This window comes from Mirounga angustirostris, unplaced genomic scaffold (genome assembly GCF_029215605.1).
Source record: "Mirounga angustirostris isolate CCGP_5_RB_7025 unplaced genomic scaffold, mMirAng1.0.hap1 SCAF_9, whole genome shotgun sequence".
Classification (NCBI taxonomy): Eukaryota; Metazoa; Chordata; class Mammalia; order Carnivora; family Phocidae; genus Mirounga; species Mirounga angustirostris.
Window position 1 is genome coordinate 32669198 of NW_026991717.1, and position 21996 is coordinate 32691193.

At 57.6% G+C, this 21996-nt stretch overlaps 1 protein-coding gene and 1 long non-coding RNA gene across 3 annotated transcripts in view; one reads left to right on the top strand and one right to left on the bottom strand.

The window, feature by feature from the left end:
* Positions 1-21996, bottom strand: part of CCDC33 (coiled-coil domain containing 33) — a 101719-nt gene that overhangs the window by 15840 nt on the left and 63883 nt on the right. The window lies entirely within an intron of this gene.
* Positions 194-10401, top strand: LOC129046511 (uncharacterized). 2 transcript variants are annotated; one of them, XR_008508005.2, is made up of 2 exons: positions 194-583; positions 9898-10401. It is a non-coding gene; the product is annotated as an uncharacterized LOC129046511 (long non-coding RNA). The 2 variants fall into 2 exon arrangements; XR_008508004.2 differs by having other exon boundaries at positions 9901-10401.

The window sequence follows — 21996 nt, forward strand, 5'->3', positions numbered from 1 at the left end:
CATCTTCCTACACCTGCCTGTGAACTCCCATCTCCGAGGTTCTGATGGGCATCCTCTCCCAAAAATCACCCGTGGGGGTCAGAGAGGTGTGGTGCCTTGTCCAAGGTAACACAGCAAATCCCAAACCTCACTGGACATGGATGTAGTTTAGAAAGTGTACCAAACACACACATGAACACACACACACCCCAACTAAATCTTTGCAAATCAGACAGGATTCTTCTATCCACCTGGGAAGCCACACTATGGACACTAGGCACAGGCAGGGCCTGCCGGGGTCATGGGGCCCAATAACTGGAGCTCCCCCTTGTTGAACGCCTACCACTGGCCAGGCCCTTTCCATACTTCTCCTCTAATTCAAACAATGAGCCTGCAGGGGAGGCATTTCCACTCCTACTTCCCAAGGAGGAAGCCGAGGCCCACGGGGGCAGGGCTGGGTGATCTGTTCGAGGCTGCCCCACCCATAGGGCCCGAACTGCAGGCTGACTTGGGTCTCGCTGAACGTTGTTGAAGGACTGTCCTACAGGCCCAGGGAGCCAAGCCTGGGCTGGGGAATCAGAGCTACGGTCTTCCAGGAGACCAGGTAAGATGCCACTCTGCCCTTGAGTTTCTCCCTTCCCCAGGGACTGGGGGTGTTTGTCCTTGGCCAGGTGTCTACTGGGGGAGGGTAGGTATGCACATCACCTTCAGGCTTGTACGGTGCTCTTAGGGCCCATCTGGGCTGCTTTTCTGAGTCAGAGGGAGGAAGATTCCCAACCCCCTACTCCCCACCCCACACCTCCCTGCCCCAGGCCTGGCCAGGCCTATTTCCTGGTGTCGCTGCACCCCTACACCAGGCTGCGAGGGGCCAGTTTTACTCCCTCAGTACCCTCCTCTGCCAATAATGTAGTGTTTCTGCCCCCACCCATGGGATTTCCTCTGCCCAGAAGGGGCATCTCCTGGTGGCGTTCCCCTTCCTAGTGAACTGGTCTGATCTCTGTAGGCTCTTCCTACAGGCAGACCTCCTGGTTCTCTGCTTCTTTGGGCTCTCTTTGTGCTGCCTCTAAACACAACTTCCTCTCCACAAGATGTGGAAGATGGTTTAAAATGCCGTGTTCCTCCTCTCAGGGAGAGGTGGAGTCTAGACCCTGCCTTATAACTGGACGGGTCTTAGAGAATTGCAAAGGCAGCACTGGGAGGTTCAGGGACTTCCCTGCAGCTGCCACGTCCCCCCGGGGACACTTGCTGTCCCCCAGGGAAGAAGCCCCTGGGATGGCCAAGCTGTGAGGAAGCCCCAGCTGATGGTGTGGGAGGAGCCGTGTCCGCCCAGCGTCCGGGCACCAGCCCCCTGCCCTCCCATGTCAGCCGAGGACCCAGCCACCATGGACGGAGACCGGCCCTCACTGCTATGCTCGGCTTAGCTCCTGACACAAAGAACAGAGAGAGAATAATACAAGAAAAATGATCACTTTAAGTCACAATGTTTGGGGTGGTTTGTCATGTGGCAGTAGATAAATGGCACCTTCTCTCTGGCCTCTGGAGCCCTTCAGTGGCTCCCACACGCCCTCGTGATAAACTGCCAGTTCGAATTTCAAGCCATCTCTCCCAGCAAAATTAGACTCCCTTCAGAAATTGGCCATGGCCACTCTGATCATGGGCCAGCCTTCCTGAGCCCCTCGCTATCTCTGAAGCCTTGTTCCCTCTGTCAAGAAGCCATCCCCAATCCTCTTCCCCCCAGACTGGGACTCCCCTTCCCTCCAGGGACCAGCAACACACTCTCCCTCCAGCTCCTGGGGCACCCTGGCAGCACGGAAGGGCCTCCCATCCTCTCTGCAGACTCTGGTGGCATCCCAAGATGGGAAAGGAGGGCCAGGCAGGCCCCCCAGGACTGTTAGCCAAGGACACTGCTCCAGCCAGATTTGCCATGCTCTGATCGCAGAGCTCCCGCAGGTCCCCTTAGGATGTCTGAGAGGCTACTCTGGGCCAATCTAAGCTATCCAATACCTTGGGAATTAGCCTCATTTCGTTAAAATAAAATGGATACACTCGGCCTGTGCAAATTGGCGCTGGCCTTCCCCAGTTCCTGAGATCGGAGCTCTGAGCAAGGGCCCAGTGCTAGGGCGCTGTCTCCAGGAGGCAGGGCCTGAAGAGGGGGGAGCGGGAATTGTGCTAAGCATCTGCCGATGGGGACAGCCCTCTCCCAGGGCTCAGGGCTCATTCTGACCAAATAGCCCCTCCCTCACAGGTACACCCAGGGTCACACCTGTGAATCCATGACCTCTCTACCCTTGGTCACTGCCCACCCAGTGGAGTGGGTGTGGCACAAGTGTGACAGCAGAACCCTGTGGCCACCAGAATAGGCTCTTCCTCCCCCTCATTCTTTCTTGAACTTCATCACCACCCGAAGGAGGGAGGGTCAGGGAGGCCTGAGAGCCCCTCCGGCTGGAGGGCACATGAGGCCGGGGCTGGCCCACCCGAGGTCAGGCAGCAAGGGCATGGCCAAGTGGGAGGGGCTGGCCTCCAGGCCGCCCAGGGCGGGCCTTGGCAGAGGCAGGGTGCCTCGGGGGTGGGCGCCCGTGGGTGCTGCGAGTCTGGATGATCACTTCACCTGCCACCACTCCTGAGGCAGCCCGGGGGGCTCTGCTTCTGGATCAAGGGCAGTCCAGAGCTACAGAAGGTCCTAGAGCCAGGGCCCTGCTCACCCCAGATTCCCGCTCCCCATTCCCCTTGAATGTCAGCCGAGTCTGTGCAAATTGCTGTTTAAAACAGGTTCCTGAGGGGGAGGCAGTTGCTTCTTTGTTCAGCTCAAGGTTACAGCAAAGAAACAAAAGGAGTGCATTGTCTCTTCCTTCTGTTCCTTATTTTCCTTTCTGCTGCCTCAGAGACGGTGCCTTCTGTGCTTAGCACAGTGAAGCTCAGAGGGGTGGTGAGGCCTTGGCCAGCACTGACCCCAGCCCCAGCCTAATTGGCCCCCGCAGGAGCCAGGGGGGCTGATTGGGCTGGGTCCAGACAATGGGGCTGGGGGTGGGGCAGGCTTGGGGGAGGAGCTTCCTGGAGGATGCTCCATCTTTCCATTCCTATTTCCCTTCCCAAGCTTCCCAGAATCCTGCCCCACTTTCAAGGCTCTACCTACCCTGAGCCCTCCTCCTCCAGGAAGACCCTCTGGACCACCCCACGCCCAGCCATCGATCACTCCTTCTCAGGTCTGTGGCTCAGAGTCCTGCCTCTCCTGGACTCAGCTTGGGGCTGGACCTTGCTTCTGGCCCAAGGAACTGCAGGGCCAGGCACTCAGGAGGCTGTTGAGGAGCTAGACCCCAGCTCTGGCCTCTGCTTATTCTTCCATAAGGAATCTCTGATCGCACTGGTCACCTCCTGCCATAATCCTCTCTGGTTAGAGCTTTGCTGCCTTTGAATGTCCCTTGTGGGCGGGACGGGGGAGAGCCCTGGCTAGAGTCTAGAATCCTGGGTTCTGATCCACACTCTGCCCACAGCTGGTGTATAACCTTAAGCAAGGCCCTTGCCCACTCGGTGCCTCCTCATCTGCAAGCTGGCGTGTCGGTCCCGGCTGGGGGTGTGCTGCCAGCTTCTTGCCACAGGGGAGGAGCAAATGCTTTGGCGACTGGGGCACAGTCACTGACCCACGCGGCGCAGGGCCCCTGGCCAGGCGCTGATCCACTTCCTCTCCCATGCCCCCATCTACCTCACCCCCTCTCCCTCACAGCCCTCGTGAGCATTGCCCAACCCGCAAGCCTTCTCTGCCTGACTGCCCCGAGCTAGCCCAGGCCCAGCCACTTTCTAGGACGTAGGGCTAGACCTCCAAGAGGCCAGACCCGGGCCTGGGTTAGCAGGAGAAATGGTCACTTTAAGGCCCTCCTCTCTTCCCTTTCTGGGTTCCTGGGTGTGAGCTCAGGTGGCAGGGGCCGGGGCTGGGGCTGGGGTCCTGTGGAAGATTCCCTTGGCCACGGGCCTGTGGGGGCCACCGCCTGCAGGCCTGATCTTCTGGTCCTCCCTGCCGCTTGCTCCGGGATCACTTCTACTGGTTGCCAGGCAACACACCCCAACACACTGCCTGTTAGGTGAGCCAGCCCCTCCTCCTGGGACCAGTGGGTGTGGAGGCAGACTTACAGAGCGGCTGTCCTGGAGGCCTGGGGCAGCCTTGGGGGCTGGAGGGGACGGGGACTCTGGCTCCCCCATCTTTCTTGCTGGCCGTCCTGTTCCCTGGGATAGGTCCCTAGGGACTGTTGCTACAACAAGCGCCTGCCTGGTGACTGAGCCCAGCCCTGAACTGGAGCAGGCCGACTCGAGGGGCCACTTTCCCTTTGTTCCAGGGTGGGGAGCCTCTGGGTGGGGTAGCTGGCGTCAGGCTAAGCTCATTCCTTGGCCAGGGAACTGCAAGGAGATGGCAGGGCCTGGGAGGGCTGTGGGGCCGGGAGCCCAGGAAAGGGCAAGGCCCCAAGGGCTCCGGCCTTCTGTCTCCCCCAGCCCCAGTCTCGGCAACCCTCTGCTCTAGCCTGCCCTGAGGCTACACCTCAGTCTCCCTCTTCTTCTCCCGGTCTGTCTCCCCTCTCTCCTCCAGCGCCACCCCTCAGCAATCTTCCCCCACCACAGCCCGGGCTGGGCTCCTCTCGCAGCTGGACAGCATGGCCTGGGGCCCCACGCCTGGCCCTCAGGGCCTTCCCATCTCTGCTTTCCTGATGGTCTGGACAAATTCCTTTCCCTTTAGTTCAGCGGAGACATGGGTGGATGTTTTTAAAAGGAACTCACTGGGAAGCAAAGGGAAAACAAACCCAAACAGAGCAGCCCACCACCTAGAAACGGCCTTGGTCACTAAGGCAGACATCTGTTTTAGCCACCCTTGGCCTGGGTTGCAGAGACCCCCGCTGAGGGCACGGAGGGGTCTGTCTGGCCTTTTCCCTGACTGTCTCAGGCAAGCCTGGCCCCAAAGCCTTTCCTGATAAGCACCCCATCTACGCCCACCTAAGTGCCTGCGCGGAGCTGGGACTCCATAAATACTTGTTCACCTACTTAATGAACAGATGAGTGAATGCCAGGGGTCTCTGGGGCCTCAGTGGTGGCACAATAATCATCCCTGATTGGACAATCCAGGACAGACAGTTTGACCCGTTTCAAGGGCTCCACCCTGGTCTAAGGAACCCCCCAGCCCTGGCTGCTGGGTCCTAGCTCAGGACTCTGCATGCATGGGGGCCTCTGGCCTCGGTTAGTGGTGCAGGGGGGCCCTTACTCTTCTCATGTGCAGGCCTCCCTTTTCATTTAATTCACTTGGAGATCCTGGGCAGATCCTTGTTCTTAACGGGGTTTCTTCCTCTATGTAATAGGGACAGGGCAGGGGAGTTGGACGGGACAAGCCCGGCGCTGCTCTGTGGCTCAGATCAGAGCTGGCTGGGAGCAGGGAAAGACAGTGGGCCCCGAGTTTGCTCAGGGCTCGGTTCCAGTCCCCGCTCGGCTACTCATTATCTGTGTGGTGTTGGCCAGGGTGGTCCCGAACCTCTCTGAGCCAGTTTCGTGGTCTGTAAGACCAAGAGCCTGACCTTCCCCATCTCCCAGAGCTGTGGGAAATTTAACGAGCTTGTGGGTGCAAAGCTCCAAGCAGAGTACCTGGCGCATGAATAGCTCTGGGAATGTCACTCCCGCCTCTGTGTGACTCCTGGGGGCTCTGGAGGGTCGAATCCTCCTCTAAAATGAAAATGAGGCTCATGATGGAGATTGGCCATCCTCTGTGGAAGGCACCAGCCACCCAGATGACATCCCCGATGTGCGCCTACACCTTCCTGATCCTGCCCCGGGGAAACAGGCGGCTGTATTCTGCTGTACATGCCCCTCCCGTCCCAAGACCTGGGGCCAGAAGCCTGCGATCAAGGCAACGCTGCCCCATGCCCCCTCCCCACCTGCCTGCAGCCACCACCTCACTGAGAGGGGCCCAGCGCTCCTGCACCCGCTAAGCTGCCAATCGATTGAATCTGCTCCCATCCTCAGGCGTGCCATGAATTTTTCATCAAAGGCCTGTAGACTTTGGGAAACGCACAATTAGAAGCGCCATCAATAATGTACCACGTGGAGGCATCGGCCGCGCTCAGGCAGGCCCCAGACATGGGCGTCTTCCAGCCCTGCTCTGGTGGGGGGCAGGAGGGGCACCAAGACCCCTCAGGGGGTCTATCACTGGACACAGAGCAAGTGTGGGATGCTGACAGGGAGAGGACGCCATTCCCGAAGGGTTGAGCCGGCCCCTTGAAGTCCCAGGGGGACCTGCCTGATCTCAAGACACTTCATCTATAAAATGGGTGCTAAGGAGCCCCCCACCCCTGAAAGTGTAGTGAGACACAGCCACTATGTCAAGATTAGGGTTCTTTGTGGGGTGGGGGCCACCTTCCGTGGCGTCCAGGAAGCAGGGCAGGCAGCAGGTTGGATGGGGAGCAGGAAGAGGGGAGCACAGAGCCTCCTGGTGGCATTGGAGGGGGGCTTTATTCACCCAGCTTGGCGGTCAAGGTCCACCGTGATCCCAGTCCCACCCTCCTCCAGCCCCACAGCTCAGGGTGGGGGTAAAGAGCAGAGGTTTGCAGTTCCTCCAACGACCGAACTGAGGCGCCCTCACCCTGACTCTGCAGATCCATTCTTCAGAGCTGCCTCAAACAAAAGCTTTTCTCACCCTCCTTGGCTAGAAGGGATGGCGGCTTCCTTTTCTGATTTTCTAGAGCCTGCCTCAGTCAGGTAGTGACACAAGGGCTGGCGCTATTCTAAATACGTTATACACGTCCATCTAACTTCATGCCTCCCGTAACGCAACCAGGCAGCTGCCACTGTACCCATTCTACAGAGGCGGGGAGTGAGGCAGGAAGGGGTCAGAGCACTTGCCTCAGTGGGAGAGCTGGTTCCTGAGTCCAGTCTTCAGTCCCTGCTCAGAGCCCGGGGCGGGCCCTCCTGTCCCCAACTGGCCTTCCAGCCTGTGAGGGCAGGGCTCATGCTCTCTGCCGACTCACTAAGGCTGGGCCTCCCAGCTCAGTGGAACTCAGGGCAGGGCACACAGCCATCGGTCCCCACTGGCCATTGGGCTCCCCCCGCCACACACACACAGGGTCCGGGCCTGGCTCCTACATTTTGAGGCTGTCCTGAACACAGCTCCTCAGGGCAAGAGACCTCTGGCACCCAGGAGGGGAGCAGAGATGGACTGAGATGGTCCATAGCATTGCTTCTGGCATGCTGTGGGATTTCTGCCCCCTGCCTAGCTGTGAGCCTCTGCTCCAGCCGAGGACGGGGCTTTTGGGCACCCGGGGTTCTGGGTCCCTGCACGTGGGCTGTGGGCCCTGAGACACTAGTAGCTGGAGGCCCAGCATGTGCCAAGTGAGCATGAGTACTCATTTCTAAGACCCTCTCCTAGCAGAGATGCCAAGAGTGGGCCTGAGCCCACCCCCCTCCCCTCCCACCCCCTGCCAAATCCCAGCCCCCGTGGAGCCATCTGTGGCTGAGGACTCACGGGTTCCTGGGATGGGCCCAGGGCAGGGGCCGATTGGGGGCGGGTGAGCAGGGAGGTGGGTAAAGCCCCCTCCTCGTGTGCTTCCCCGGTAGTGTGCTGCATGTGGTCCTAATGCGTCTACCGCCCACCCGAGACCTCCATGACCCTATCGGCGGGGGGCACCTTCCATTTATGGGGGACCGAGACTACTGTCCTTCCCCCAGCCCAGGCCAAGGGTGCTGGGGGCCCTCCGGTTCAACACACACTCTTTAGTAGCCCCATTTGGGCACCGGGGGCACAAATGTGACCAAGGCTTGGAGAGGCTAGTGTTGTAGTGGATGTGGTAACAGGCACAGGGTGATGTGGTCCATCAGTATGATAAGGGAGCCCCTCGGCGGGGTCCCTTCGCACCCTGGGGTGTCGGCAGAGGGGTGAAGGAGGCCATCCCAGAATGAGTTTGGGAATGGGTTTTGAAGGACGAGTAAGAGTTTGCCAGGTGATAAAGGAGTGAAGAAGGGGTGCGTTCCTGGCACGGGCAAAGGTGTGACGGTTAGAAGCAGCCTGGCACCCGGGGGAAGTGTAGACAGACCGTGAGGACATGTGGTGAGGAGGGGTGGTGGAAGATGAAGGCTTCAGGGCCTAGTCATGGGGCATTGAATGCCAGGCCAAGGCCCAAATGTGGAGCCTGTTATAGTCAGGTGAGGTGGGCTGCGCTGGAGCTAGATACTATGAATTTCCAAAGATAACTTCCAGGAGAAGGCCTGGTTTCCTTGTGAACATGCCCAGCGTGCTTCACAGGTCCCCAGAGCCCAGAGAGGGTGAGAGGTTGCCCAGGCCACCCCCTACCCCCAGCTCTGTCATGGCAGAGCCAGCTCAGCAGTCATCCCCCCGGGTCAGGAAAGCCAGGCCATCTCGAGAATCTGTGCCGAGGGCTGGAGGCACAGATCAGCAGAGCTGGAAGATGCTGTGACCCTTCTGGAAGCTAGAGTAGCCCTGAGAGGAGTAGGGTTGGGATGCCGGCCTCCAAGAGCGTTGGGATGGGGAGACAGCCAAGGGCAGGCATCGTTAGGATGCTGCCTTTTCTCAGTTGTCTGGGTGGGCCATCTGCCTGGCATCCTGGGGCCACCAGGCCATGCCCACCCCGCTCTGGGGGCTGCCCAAGTCTAGACCTCTGGACCCTTCCCCTTGGCCCTTGCTACTCAAGAGAAACAGACACTTAGCAGGGGCTTCTCAGCCCCCTCCAGCCCTGTGACTCAGTGATGTCACTGTTCTTGGAACAGGCACCTTCCCGACCTCAGGCTGTGGGAGCCACAGCAGGGACCAGAACCAGAGCCCTGCCTCTCAGCCCCCAGGGGCAGCCAGAGTGCCAGGGGATGGCTTGACTGGGGTCTGGGGGCTTTCTCTGGAGGACAAGGCCTTGCCCGGTGGGGGTCAGGCTCAGAGGGATTCTGCCAGGGCCTCAACCGAGCATAGCTCCCCAGGGTGAGGAGGAAGGGGTGTGGAAGGGAGGTGAAGGAAGACAAAGTCTTGGCCGCACCTTCAGGAGGCCTAGACTGAGGGAAGAGACAGTGCCCCACCCTGAGGAGCCCCAGTCTGAGGGGGGCTGCCATGTCCCTGCTCTGGAGCATAGCTGAGAAGGAGGCAGGACCCATACACGCCTGATAAGGACACATGAAAAGAACAGATGGTGCCAACAAGTGCAAATTAATTGAGCGAAGCCTGTGTACAGAGGCGCTGTGAACAGGCGGCCTGACAGGCCTGGGAGAGGTTTGGGGGGGTAGGGCAGGGAGTGGTGAGAAGCTGTAACGAGCACTTATCGATGTCTCCCTGGATCTGCAGCCGGAGCACGGTTATTGACAAAGCCTGTCTATAAATCTCCCGACCACGGCTCCAGGACCCTTAATTACGGGGCCTCATTACCCCTCACACCTCTAGGCACAGGGGACCAGCCGGGCGGCTGCTGACACGGTGGCTGGCCCGTGACAGCCGGGCTGAACCCCTGCAGCAAGAGATGCCCCACTGGGATGCGTGGCGGGGGGGGGGGGGGCACGGTTTAGAGTCCTGTGCCCTGCGGAGCCGAAGGAGCTCAGCCTCCAGGCCAAGGACACAGGGGTGAAGACTTTGGAGCCAGGGAGCGCAGGGGCTACACTCCGGTTTTCCCAGTTAGTGTTGACTCTGGAGAGCGCTTTGCCCCTCTGGGCCTCAGTTTCATCGTCTGTACAATGGGGAGAGGGCTGCGGCGAAGCTTAAGCAGGCCAAGTCTGTCCAGGGTCGAGCACCATGCCTGGCTCCGGTGTGTGTGTAACACACGCCCCTTCCCTCTCTCCCTGCTCACCCTGCCTGAAGCTCCCGGAAGAGCAAAGCAGCCCGGGGGCCAGAAGCCGGCCTGGATATCACTTCACAGCATCATATAAAGCCACTTTCTTCTTCTTTTGTTGTTTTTATTTAAGTAGGTTCCACACCCAGCACGGAGCCCAACTGTGGGGCCTGAACTCACGACCCTGAGATCAAGACCTGAGCTGAGATTAAGAGGTGGAAGCTCCATGGACTGAGCCACCCAGGTGCCCCTCATATAAAGCCACTTTCTGACCAGAATGGAGCAAGACAAAAACAAGGCCACTCTGTAGTCACGTCTGAACACAGATAAAACAGAAACATTGTTCAAAGCACAAAAATGACCAGACGGCAGCCTTTCCTGGCCAAATTGAGTACCTGTTGCTTCTTCACCAAGGACAATTTTAGCCCTGTTTTGTCCCTCCTGCCTTCTGGGTGAGAATTAGCTCACCTCCTAAGCACATCCTACCAGAGCCGAACCCTGTGTCCTTGAAACCTCCCCCGAATCACCTAACTTGAGCCGAATCCTTTCTGTCCTTTCCAACACACCCTTCCTGATGCCTCCCCCCCACCCCACCCCTTGGCCCCAACGAATCAATAAACCCAACTCAGTTTGATTATAGGTGTGTTCGTGGCTGTCTTTGGCTGGAGGGGATTGGGATTCTAGTCCAGAGCGCCATCTCTTTAGATTCTTGTGTTCTCCAGGTGTGAATTCTAAGCTATTTTCAACCCCTACCCTTTTCATCATTTCTGTGAAGGTGTGTGTGTCCCCTACTTCCCATTCCCAGAGCTGGGCTGCGGGGTAGGGGGAGAGGTCCAGGGGGCCACCTGCCAGGTCTCTGGTGTGGGGGAAGGAGCCCCAGGCAGGACATTTGAGTATCTGGAGGGATCCAAGGAGGCTGAGACAAGCTTGAGCTGAGGGAGGGACAGTGGACGGAAGAGGGACTTGGGGGGCTGGAGCTCCCTCTTTCTCAGCGCTCACCTTAGCCCCTGGAAAGCCAGCACTGGGACAGTCAATGGAAAGGGAGGGTCTTCTTTTCCAAAAGTGCAGGCCTGGTGAGCTGGAAGGAGCGGACTCCCAGGGGCTTTCTGGAGGGGAGGCTGGTGTGGTTGGGCAATCCTGTAAGGGACTTGCAGTTTGGACATGTGTAGGTCCCCGTCCCTGGGGGCACACCTACTTTGTGCCTGCTTCTCTAGCCCCATCTAGATTCTTCCTTAGGCGCCACTATATCCTCTCCTCACCCCCCATCCTCACTGGCTGGACATTTTCTGGCTTATTTGTCCCTCCTGCCTTCAGCCTAGGCGAGACCATTCTCCCCAGCCCCGAGTTGCTACAAACTATACTCCATATCTGCCAGGCTTCACAAAGTGTTTCTGCTTTCAGACTCTTGGGCAATGCTTCTGGAACCCCATGTGTTACCCTTTGCCTTTGGAGACTAGAGCCTCATGGCGGTTGGTCCCCTTAGAGACCCTTCTCACCTGGCTTGTCACACGGCCTCTCCTGGCTACTTTCCTCCTCATGACTCACCCTCTCCCTTGAATTCTCCTGGGCCCAGACATTCACAACACAGGCAGCAGTGAGGGAAGGGGGCTCTCCCATCACCTGGGGTCCCCCCCAACTCAGTCTCCTGGGGTCCCTGTGCCCCTGCCCACCCTAGGCCCAGGCTTCGGTCTCAGAATCCAAATCCTAATTAGCCAGACCCTCTGCACTAAAGCCCATCTTCACTCCTGCCTCAGGACTCGCTTCCCGGGGTTTTTAAGCTCCCCTCCCACTTTTAAGGCCCAAGGCCCAGGCCCCTCCTGCTGAGATGCCAGTGAAATTCTCAGCTGGGCAGAGGACTTGGAGAGATAGGGCAGAGACCCATACAGAGTGGGAATGGATTCCCCAAGGGATACTGTCCGAGAGGAAGGTCTTGGAGGGGCTAAGAGAGATGGAATCTGGCCTCTGACTTCCCTCTCCCCTACACTGTCCTCTTCACCTTGATGTGAACGATAAGACACCAGAGGCCCTTCACAACTCATAGAGCCCCCTCCAGGCACCTCAGGATTTTTGCAGCCAGCCTACATCAGCCCATTTCATAGGTGGAAAGACTGAGCTTCTTGTAGGTGCTGGCTGGCAGCTGAGCAGAAAGCAAACTTCCTGTCTCTGATCCAGACCTGTCATCTCCCTGGGTTATGTGGCTGCCTAGGAAGGGGCACTTTATGCATTTCTTGGACACATTTACTGAGCACCTACTGTGTGCCAGGAACCTGGAGTGGGGGTGTGGGAGGGGACATAAGGCAGGCAGAGGGGAGGAGTCAAGGCTTGAAACTGTGAGTGGATACCATTAGGGTTAGGCGTGGGTAGAATATTCTGGGTTGGGGCATAGGCTTCAGAGGTCACGGAGGCCACCAGGCTGAGGGACTCATGCTGCAGGTGAGGGAGCCAAGGACAGGTTTAGGGTAGGGGCCACACCTAGATTTGTGCCTTGGATAAGTTACCTGCTGCCTATGTCCTAGACCGGAGAGGGCAAGTGCGAAGGAGGGCCCCGTCGGGGCTGTCAGCTCCTGGTCTCTGAGCCAGCTTGCAGAGGGAACCCCCCCCCCCCCCCCCCCGCCATAAAGGACAGGGAGAGACCTTCTTCTTGGCCTCCATAAGGCTCTCCCCCACTGTGAGGCAGGGTTCCCCGCGCAGCCAGAGGAGGGACAGTGAGATGCCTCTAGTCTCCCCAAACCGTCCTCTGAGAGGGTCCAGCCGCCAGGCCCTTGTCCTTGCCCTTGCTGGCCCTTCCAACTCCCCAGACCACTATTCAGCCATCCCTAGGGTCCACCCTGCTGAGGTAGATTTGCATATCTGAGAGTGAAAAGCTGCTGCAGAAGCTTAGCACATTGGGGCTGCTGAGCCCCCCTTTTGTCTGTTTGAGTAAGAGCTGGCTAAAGGCTGAAGGATAATTAGTCCCCTGTGGGCAATGCTGTCCCCCCTCCTTGACGATTTAAAGGCACAGCCCACCTACTCAGTCCGTTTCTCCTCCCCAAGGTCCCCCTCTGCTCCAGCCCCAATGAATGGGCATTTTATCTGATTAAACTGGGAGTGAACTGGCCCTTCTCTATTATCTTTGGGCCTGATTGGATATTTAACACCAAATGTATTGTGTGTGTGTGTGTGTGCGTGCACGCGCACGTGCACAGACTGGGTTTTTCTAGTCCATGTCAGGAGGAAATTGGATTGTACTGAAAGGCATTTAATCGGAACTCAGGAGCACAGCCTAATAGAGTCACCGCGCTGGGGGAGGGGCTGTTCGGCCCTTAGCCTTGGACAAGCAGGGCCCCTGCTTTGGGCCCTGTGTGTTAGAGGGTCCTGCTCTGGCCATTCCAGGGCTGCCAACTTCCCCATGGGCTGAGAGTTGGTAGGGCCAAGGAGCTGCACCCAGCCAGAGCCTAAGCACCCTTCCAGACCACAGCCCCCAGTACCTGGGACCCTGGAATTCCCTCCTACCCCAGGGCCTGTTCTCCTGAGGGCAACGTGAAAGGTCTCACATGGTCATTGGGCCCTTAGGGTATGGGACTGAAACAGCTTGGTTAGAGGTAAAGGGGACATCTCCTAGGATATGGGGGACTAGGGGCAGGGCCTGGTAGCTGCTCTCCCCATGTTGCCAGGGTCCAGTGTGGAATCTGGGGATTCTCAGATGTGGTTAATAAGGCATATTTGTGAAGGAAGAATAGGACGTATTTAATAGTTTGTTAGCTACAGCTTAACTGATGACTTATCGTTCTTTGGAGTTCAGACTTATGGTGTATAGACCTCTCCGCCTAGACTCCCAAAGGAGGGGACCTGCAGCCCCAGAGTTCTGTTTGGTGTTTTACCAGCAAACAGAGGCAGCCCTCCCACCCAGAGGACTGGGAACGTGGTGAGTCAAGCTCACCAGGCTGTTGACTTGTGAGTCACAAGGCCAAGGTGGCTGCAGGAGCAGGCACGGGCCGCAGACCCCAGACCTGTGCTGGACCAATGAATGCTCTCCCTCAGCTTTGCCCTAGGGTCCTGGGAGGGCTACTGAGTTTCCCGCACTTTCCCCAACTGCAAAGTTGGGATGATAACTGTCCCTCCTTCATCAGTTTGGTGCAAGGAGGCAATGAGATTATGGTGAAAGTTCTGGGAGCAGAGTAAGAGCTCAATAAAGATTGATGGATATAACTGGTATTATTAAAAGGAGGGCTAGGCTGGCAGTTTGCAGAAGGAATGGGCTCCATTTCCCAGGTGTCACCCCTGGTTCTGTAGTCCCTCCCACCCTCACCAATCGATGCTTCAAGCCCTCAGCAATTTACGGCCTCATCATCTTGGCTTTATTTACTGAGAGAGCTGCGCCTCTGCCCCCCCACTCCCCCCCCCAGTGCTTAATCAGGAGCTGAGATGGGCAGTGATAGAGCGCGGTGCCAGCCGTCTTGTGAGGAGCAGAGCCAGAGGTCGTCCTACCTCCCTCCGCCTTGTTTGCCCGATGAAAGAGGAAACCATCAAGACCAGGCCCCTCACTCCACAGAGGGGAGGCTGGGGCCCCAAGAGGGGAGGGGTGCAGCCAGGGCAACTGCTCAGGTCAGTGGCAGAGTCAGAACCGGACCCAGGTCTCCAGGTGCCCCTCCCAGCCCAGGCGCCCTCAGCTGGTAGTTTTCTTGCTCTTCTGGGGAGCCTCCACTCCAGTGTGCCCCTCACCCACATCTCCTCTCAGCCTGATCTTTGGGTGCTGGGGGCAGGCCCTGATTTGGCCAACCCTCTGTCCCATCTATCCCTTCAGTTCTCGCCTCCACGCCCTAAGACCTCCTCATCTCTCACTGCAGGAATATTCTCCTCATTTTACAGAAAAAGAAACACGTCCTAGCTTGAGGACTAGCCTGGAAGGAAGGGACTAGCTTGAGGGCCCCACAGTGGTTCTTGGTGAAACCCCAGGCCAGGGTCCCACCTGGAAGAGAGATGTGGAGACAGACAGACACACAACGTAAACACACAGGTAATCTCAACTCAACAGATTCCTCTTACAGGAACAAGTTCACTAGCCTAGACTTCTTTTCTACAGCAAACCAAAGATCTGTCATGGTTTTCATACTAACAACCACTGATGACTGATATCTGGGGCAGGTGGGGTGGGGGTTGGGGTTAGGTACACTCCCCCTCGTGCCCCCACAATCCCCTGAGCAGACTGCACCCCAGTCCTGGCCACCCTCCTGCATGGATCCCTGATGTGTCTCTCCTGCTGAACTGGGGCTTCCTGAGGACAGGGACTTTTGTAGGGAGTTATCTTTATGTCACTGTCACTGAGCTTGGGTATGTGCTCCCAGAGAAGGGTCAGCGGGGAAGGCCCGGGTGAGGTATGCTGCTCCCCTCTTCCCCACCCCTCCCTGGTTCGAAGGGCCCACGAACACGGCGACTATTAATATGCCTCCTGCAAAGTGAAGGCCCCCCTCAGTTCCCTCTGCACTGCCATCCACTCTCTTATTAATCCTCTCCAAGGCCTCAACGGTTGGTACGGGGAGAATATGCCCTCCACTCAATAGAAGAGACAGGCCCAGAGAGGTGGAGTGATTCACCCAAGGTCACACAGTTCTTGAGTGGTGGAGATGGAACTCAACTCTGCATCACCTGCACAGATGAGAGGGCTCTGCAGGGCAAGGTAACAGGGTATGGTACATAGAACATGCCCCAAAAGCTGGCCAGATGAATGAATGAATGAATGCCTGTGTCTGACTACAAAGTCAACGGGGAAGGAGAGAGGCAGCTCGGGGTCCGTGGGGGTGGGGGAGCACTTGACATTTGTTCTCTGTGTCCCCTTCTTGGCTCCTCAAGCACTCTCATTCTTGGGGCAGCCCCTGGGACTGGTGCCCCCTTTCCCACCGGCCTCCCCATGCTGTCTCACCCCTGGGCTGGGAGGCTTTCTCATCAGAAGTGTGCCTTCCCTTCAAGATCCAGTCCCTAATGTCTGTGGGGCCTGCGACAGGGACATAAGGGGAGGCTCTCAGCATGTGTCACCCTCCCTCCCCAAAGGGCCATCCCCTGGGCCTAGCCGGGCTTCTCCCTGAAAGTACTCCACTCTGGGGAGGACAGACTTTGGGAAGAGGCCTGCGTGGTTCTCAAGAGCAGGCTCAGGTCCATCTGAATAGGGAATCCTGGGGTCTTGGATACCCAGAAAGTAATCTAGAATTGTGGGTCTTGGGATCTAGTGCACATTTACCCAGCCCCACGGACCCTTGCCCTATGGGGAGAGATGAGTATGGGGGAAGGCCAGGAAGGACCTGGTGAATCATCAAAGGAGGGTACCCCCCATCTTGTCTAATAATCCTGTTCCAGGGGCCCAGGGGCCATCATCTCCTGGGGCCAAGGTCACTTGCCCCTCTGGTCAAGTTGATCAGGAAGACAAGTCCACTCCAGCAGCCAGTGGCTTTCCCTGGCTGGGCAGCATCGGGCTCCCCACCTGCTCCAAGGACCAGGCAGGGGGTGATGTGCCCGCAAGTGTGTGAGTATGCGGAGTGGGGGAGGGCAGCTGGCCTGCGGGGGGGGCCTTGCTCAGCTCTCACACACACCAAGAGACAATAAATCGACAAACACTTAATCTCTCTGCAAATTGAAACGGAGCCATAAATATCTGCTGCATCCCAGCAGCTGAGTTATGAGTCTTGTTTATTAATCTCTTTAGTTCCAGGTGATGGATGGGGGAGGAGAATGGCCCATCAGAGACTCCAAGGGCGGGGGCACAGAGGGGAGAGGAGTGGGCCAGGGGTGTGGGAACAGCCCGTCCAGAGAAAGGGTCAGAGGGCAGAGGTCTGCAGGACTCGTGCCTCCCCCCACCCCCACTTCCCCCTCCTTCTCGAAGGGCCCATGAACACAGTGACCAGTCCTAAGCCTCCCACACAGTGGACAGCCCCTTGGTTTCCAGCGCACTGCTATCTGCTCTTGTTAATCCTCCTTGCAGCCTCAAGAGGGGGACAGGGGAGAGTATTCCCTCCACTTAACAATGAGGAGACGGGCCCAGAGAGGTGGTGTGACTTTTCCAAGGTCACACAGCTCTTGAGTGGTGGGGACCGAAGTCTGCTAGGGCTGTATGGAGAGAAAGGGAGGAGGCGCTGTGTGTGTGTGGGGAGAACAGAGCACCTATATGATGGTCTCCTTATTGCTTCCTCCCCCCCCCCTTCCTCAAACGCTTGTGAGCTTGCCCTCACTCACTCTCTCTGTGTGCATGTGTAGGAACTGGTGGAAGAAGAGAAGGACAGAGTCAGGAGCTGGTGAGGGGCTCAGCTGAGCCCGGGAGCCGTGACGGTTGCACACTCCAAGATCTGTGTTTGGGACCCGCTTGCCCCCTGTGCCAGCCGCTGGGCTCACAGCTGAGGGGCTGCAGGAGTGCAGGGGAGGACCTGGGGAGGGCTGGTGTGGGGTGGGTGTGATAAGGTGCTTGTGTGATGAACATACGCCCCTTCCTGGGCCTCTGGCCAGGTGGACAGGACAGGGGTGCTTGCAGAAGCGACGGGACAGAAGACGGACCTGGCAAACCAGGGCCGTGGGCACTGGGCAGTGGAGCTGGGGGCTACAGACAGTGGGGCACTGGAGTGAGAGGGACAAGGAGACAGCCATGTTTCGGGAATGTGTCAGGTGGTTTGTGTGGCGTGGCTGGGAGGGGACACCCAGTCAGGTGCATCGGGTTGGAGGCTGTTGAGGTAGGCGCCAGATGGCTGTATGTTCTCTCTCCCTGTCTCACTGATTCTCTTGTGTTTTCTCTGCCCCTTGTGGCCCAAAGTATCGGAGCCCCCTGGTGGGGCTCTGCGTCCCAGGTTGGGCTCAGTGTCTCTCTGGCCCCTGGGGGCCAACCCCAGGCTCCTGGGCTTTGTGACGCCATCACCCCAGACGGCCATTCCTGTAAGTCACCGTCGCTCGCAGTGTCATACTCAGGTAACCACCAGGTGGTGCCTTGGGAGCGGGGCCGGTCTGAGCTTCTCAGCCTCACCAGCCTACAGACCTCATCCTGGTGGGGGTGGGGGGGTGGGTGAGGGCAGGACCAAGGCTCTGGTCACAGCACAGGAGCCCCGGGGCGGGGGGGGAGGGGGGGAGCTCCGGAACATCTGCTCCAACCTCCTCTGCTGTCAGAGGAAGGAACTGAGGCCCAGAGAGGGGAAGGGAGTTCAAGGTCACTTCAAGGAGATGGTGAGAGCTCTGTGAGAGCAGGGGACAGTGTGGAGTTGGGCAGGATGGGCAGAGGGTGTGTGCCCTGTTGCTGCAAGGCTTGGGGGGCGGGCCCACACCACGCAGGGTGACTCTCTTCCTGGTTCGCCTGAGTCTGTCTCTGGGTTAGCACTGCAAGTCCTACGGCTCAGGGACTCCTCGGTCCTGGGCAAACAGGGATGGCTGGGCACCCTCAGGCCACTCCCGGCAGCCACGCAGGACCACGCTCCCAGGAGTCTCTACTACACCGCCAGCACCCCGCCCCCCCCCCCCCCCCCCCCCCCCGCTTATGAAGGTCCCTCCTCTGTCCCATCTGGTCCTATGGAGCTGTTAGAGCAGGTAAGCAGCTCTCCTGTGTTACAGACAGAGAAATTAAAGCTCAGGGACACAGTGCTCAGAACCACCCCGGGAAGGCGTGGCAGAGCCAGCCCCTCTCCACCTGCCTGGGGGTTCCCTGGGCTAGGAGGCCTGCACTCCAGTGGTCTGAACCCCACCTCTGCTGCTGTGTGATCTGAGAGAGGTCACAGTTCCTTCGGCCTTCCTTCCTCTCCTCGCCCATGAAATGGGGCCCTCTTTCTTGGGGAAATGGTGTCCCGAGGAGCTGAAGTCAACCTACCACCCTTAGGAGAGGTCAAATGGGGTGGTACAGTGGGGGAAGTGAAGTTAAGGAAATGAGGATGAAGGGATCATTCAGAAGGGTCCAGCAGACTTCAGAAATGGAGAGAGACAAAAGCTGTGCTCAGAGTGGGGCTGGCATATGGGGATAGGGGAAGGGGAGAGATAGAGGGAGGGGGGAAAGGCTTTCAAAGAGAGAATGAAAGAAATGAGTTATTCCAGTGTGGTGAGGTTGGAAAAACTCCACTGAATCTTTAAACAACCCTTGTCAATTATTCATCTGCTGGTATGAGGGCCTCTGGTCTGCCACAAATCTCCGCTGAGAGGAGGGAGGGAGGGAAGGGGGGAGGGAAACAGAGTCAGAGAGAGAGAGAAAGCCAGAGAATCAGAAAGAAATTGAGAAAACCAAAGAAAGGCAGAAGCAGGGAGAGGCAGAAATGGGGGGTGGGGAGAGAGAGAGAGAGGGAGGGAAAAGGAGGTGTGTGTGGGGCGAATGGAGGAAGGGAGCCAGAGAGAAGAGGATAAAGACCCTGTGCTAGAATTTCTGCACTACAAACAACACTGAACACACACTTCTTGAATAGCAACTGAGTACTTCTCCCTCCTCCAGGAAGCCTTCCTTGCTCCTCTCTCTCTTTCCTGAGGACTCACTAGGTGTGCCCAGCAATGCTGGGTAAGCGTGGCACTTAAGATAAAGGGTCTCGGCCATGCCCCTTTGCCACTTATCCCTCACCAAATATTTCCTGTGTGTCTGCTCGGTGTCGCTCTGTTGTTTCCTGGAGTGTAGCTCACTCCTGCCTGCTGAGAAAGTCCAGGGCTCAGGGCCTTGGCCTCTTCCTCCCCGATCCTTCCCCCTGCAGAGTTGGACACAGCACTGGGCACCTGGCAGGGGTGGGGGCTTCTGGTTTTCCGGCAGGCTGGAGGAATTGCTGAGGTTGCTGCCCGGGGAATGGGGAATCCTGGCACAAGGCAGGTGCTTGATAAGCCCTCTGTGAATGGAACCAACCCCTCATCTTCCCTGCTCTTGACATTGCCTGGCTCAGCATGAGGTGGACTCGGGGAGGGGGGTTATGGGGGTGAAGGGGAATGCTTGCAAGTTGTTTAATGTTTGGGAGTTACCATGTTCAAGATGACTCTTTAACGTCGCACTCTTCACACTCAAAAGCCCACCTCTTCCAAAAAAGACTCTCTGGGTTGCTCAGAAGGGAGGTGGAGGCTTCCTCCAGCCCTGCCAAGCCCTACATCTGACCCGAGACCACATCTGCGGACCCTGGTCCCAGGGGGTCCACTTGGGACAGGAGCTTTGCACCACGTGGACAAAGTGGCACCTGAAAGTCATGTGTTAAAACCAGTCTGAGATGGGAGAACTGGCTGGACCGCAGCTGGGAACAAAGGTGGACCCAAGGGTGCATTTAGGGGAAGGGAGCCTGGTGGGGCTCATGGCGGCTACAGAGCTGGGACTGGCCCCTGGGGCAGAGAGGGTACAGACCCCGCGTCCCCTCCACTCCCTTCTCCCTTCCCAAGGTGCCCCTTTCTCCAGAAAATGCTCAATTTCCTATTAAGCCAGAGTAGGCTCTGGAGGGACTCAGAGGTAAAATTGTCTCTTGGGCTCTGGGGACTGCGCTACAAGACCAGACAGACAAACACACTCCAGGAATCTGGTGCAGCTGAGGGGCTCACAGCCTGAACACAGAGGTGGGGAGAAGAGGGAGGCAGGTCATCGCTGGCTTAGCACTCAGCCACGGCCATGTCACCGGGGGCCCGCTGCCCTGCCCCCAGGCTCTGCTGCTGACCGCATGCCCAGGAGTCACACACTGTGAAGGCGCCATTGCCACCCAGATGTTCCAGTGGTGGCCGAGTATCTTCTGCTCTGTGACTCTGTCTGCAGCTTACCCTCTGTGTGTTCACTCCCATGTTCTGTGTTCACGTGTCCTATCATCAAGTGCTGTGGAGTAGTATTGTATGGTGGGGCTCTATTGATATGCGACTCTACTCCACCACTCCCTGCCTGCATTCTCCTGCTTGTCACTTTGTCTCTTGTTTGCATGGGCTCATTTATTGCTATATAATTTTGTGTGGTTGCTATGGAACAGTGACCCATTGCTACATGGCTACCTGTGATTTCACGGAGCTGCACATTGTTGGTACCCACCCACGTTCTATTGCTTGGGACGGGGCTTTGCTGGCCATATGGATGTCTGGGTCCTGCCCTGGTCCTTGAAAGCTCTGGCGAGTGGGTAGGAGCTGGAGCTGGGGGCTGGGTTTCTAGGACCCAACTGGGGCAAAGGATCAGAGGTGGGAAAAGCCAGATGGTAAATCTGAGCTGAGAGAGAGAGAGAGAGAGAGAGAGAGAGAGAGGAAGGGACAAATGATGGGTTGGGGGACAGAAGGCAGGGTTGGGAGGGAAAATGGCGTGGAAAGAAGAATCAGGCACCAGGAGGGGACAAGCTGGGCCTGACACAGGCCGTGATGGGCAAGGGATAAGGGCAGGCCCAGTGTACTGAATACTGCATGAGTGTCTGAGGGACCCAGTGGTGTCAGGTTAGCTCAAAAGTGTGGGGCTGGGCACGCAGGCCTCTGCAGCTACCTGTTTTCATCTGGTTATAAGCAAGACAGCATGGGAGAGTGGTGTCAGGAAGCCTTGGGCAGGGTTACCCCACCTTAGGGCTTCCTCATTGCCACCCTTCATCAATTAGGAGACTGGACTAGACTCCCTCTAAAGTTCTTTCTGGTGGCCTTGCTGTCTAGCCAGGGGTTTCATCACATGGCCCAGTAAGTATTTACCACCATCTTGCCAGGTGCCCAGGAAGGGGGAAGGTAGAGGGACCAGCCCACCGACAGGAGTGCTAAGTGATTTCCAGAGGGGGCATGCTTCTCTGGACGCATGCACCCAACTCACAGCTGCTCTGATAGCCTGTGGGTATAGGGGATCCCTAAGCCCCCTTGTACACCTTCAAAGGCTTCCAGAATCTTGTCTTAGTGCCCTTGGGCCACTTATTTCTCCTCCTCCCCTCCATTGTTCATAATGGTTATTCGGCCTCTTGCTCAAGAACAGTTCCTGCTCTTGGCTAACATGCTGCAGGCTAGTACCATCTCTTACGGTTGAATCCTTACGAAAAGATGAAGACTGACCACAGGCACTATTCATGCTGCAAAGTCTCCAAAGACAAGGTCTGCATGTTCATTTTTAACCCAGTTGAGAGCTAAGCTTGCAAGTTAGCCCTGAGCTCTGCTTTCCCAAGGGGCAGAGGTGAGAGAAGGGGGTGTAGAAGGTGGCCCATGGGTGCTCTGGCACCTGCTCTGGGGTGGGCAGGCTAAGTCCATGTGGGAGCATCCTGGGCACACCCAGCAGACAGCAACCCTTCCTATTAATCTGATGGCACATGTTCCAGAAATGTGCAGAAGTGCCAGGGGAAGATGCAGA